The sequence below is a fragment of the Tachyglossus aculeatus genome, chromosome 2 (genome assembly GCF_015852505.1).
Source record: "Tachyglossus aculeatus isolate mTacAcu1 chromosome 2, mTacAcu1.pri, whole genome shotgun sequence".
Lineage (NCBI taxonomy): Eukaryota > Metazoa > Chordata > Mammalia > Monotremata > Tachyglossidae > Tachyglossus > Tachyglossus aculeatus.
This window is the reverse complement of record NC_052067.1, coordinates 117,456,849-117,459,001: the sequence shown is the minus strand read 5'-3', so window position 1 is coordinate 117,459,001 and position 2,153 is coordinate 117,456,849.

Below are 2,153 nucleotides of genomic sequence, written 5' to 3'. Positions count from 1 at the left end.
TGTTCCCTGACTTCTAATCTGCTCGTCCACAGAAATGTCTTAAAAATAATAATAAAAAAGAATCACTTCTTGTCATAGTTATAGTTGATTCTTCCTAAGGCAAGTAAAACACAGTGAATAATGTCAGTTCATATTGGATAAAACTATATTGGACCATCATCATCATCAATCGTATTTATTGAGCGCTTACTATGTGCAGAGCACTGTACTAAGCGCTTGGGAAGAACAAATTGGCAACATATAGAGACAGTCCCTACCCAACAGTGGGCTCACAGTCTAAAAGGGGGAGACAGAGAACAAAACCAAACATACTAACAAAAATTTGCTATAGAATGTTTTGTAATAGTTTGATTCCAAAATGTGGTTTCCAGATTAAATTTTGATTAGAACATTCTTTTTTTATTAAAGTATTTTAAGTGTAAAGATGGTTATATTAATGATGTAGGATTCTTAGGAATTCAGTGCAGTAGTTGGGCTGGCAACAAACAATGGGATCAATTCAAATTTGATTTTAGAGGTAACAAGTAATTGAAAATAGAAATGAAAACAACATATACTCTAATTCTCTCCCTTTTCTTTTTAATCTCTTGAGTAATGCTTTCATTTTGACAAACACACATTTAACTACAGAGATTAACTGACTTGCTGAAGTATTTAGAAAGGCGTTTGTAAGTCGGAGATAACTGGAAAAAAGAATGTAGTCATTTTCTTATGTTAGTCATATTGGAATGCTTACTGTATGCAGAACACTACTAAATTCTCGGGTGAGTATAATACAGTGCTGCTGGTAGACAAATTCCCTGTCCACAAGGTATATTCAGATTAGACTTGGATCCTGGTTAATGAAGAATATTTCTGTAAATATTTTCAGTATCAATCAGTGGTATTTACTGAGTACTTACTATGTGCAGAGCACTCTACTAAGCACTTGGGAGAGGACAATGCAACAGAATTTGCAGGCAGGTTGCCTGCCTATAACGAGCTTACAGTATCTGCCATTACGTAGCTCAAACATCAAAAAGTTTGAATTCTGTGCCGTTTTGAAATATAAATATCACAGTTATTTTAAACATGTGATCCCTTACACAGAGCTACAGATTCACAATGATAGAGCTCTGCAATTCATACAGTCTGGCATGGTGAGCTCCCTCCTACCAATTTGGATTTCCGTATTTTTCTTGTCTTTAACGGATGATCACAATATGTCAGAATGATTCATTACCCTCTTCCTTCAGTGACTTTCTGTAATGGCAGTTACATCATTTAATATACTTTTTTTGATTGCTTGAGCTCCCATCATTTTAGGAAGCTAACTTTATTCCTCCTGGAAATTGTAAAATCACTAGAAGGAGGAGACTGCTGAAAGAGTGGCAAACTCAAATTGCTGCTTCACTTGACATGTCAGTGAAGTTTAAGACGAAGGGTAGAACATTAAAATAATTCTGCTAGAATCATTCTTATTGCAAACTCTTTGTGAAGAAACTATATCTCTTACTGTGAATCAGATATCTCACCATGATACAAACAACTATATCTTACTGTGAATCAGATATAACTCACCATGATACAATGAAATGGAAAAACTATTAGACAAACTATCAAGCACATGGTTCCTGATTTTGATAAAGGAGAAGTTTACCATTTATGTGGCGGAATTCATGTGTGAAGCATACATTTAAGAATTATTTAAAAAATTAAATTGGGTAAACCTTGCCATGAAAATCCATTCTTCCCCTGTTCACATTATTTATTTTTCTGCTTGCACTTCATTTTTTTCTTTATTATGTTATTAGATAACTTGTTGCTTGAGGGCTGGGTCTATGTGTTTTGTTTGTAATGTAATCTCCCAAATAGTTAGTGCAGTTATTTTGTATATGGTAGGTGGTAGGTCCTTAAATCCCCTCTCAGGCTTCTAGTACTGTACCAGTCTTGACTACGGGAAGGTCAGTCAAGCAGAGGCATATCCATTCCATTTCTAGTTTGGGCAGTGGCTAGTGAGTGGAAGGCAATCTGCTACAAGTAAAAATTCACCTGTGCTGGAAAGCAGCGGCATTGGAGACAGTCAAGGGTGGAGACTCAGATATACTGCATGGAAGAAGACAATGGTAAACCACTTCTGTATTTTTATGAAAAAAACTCTTTGGATACACTAC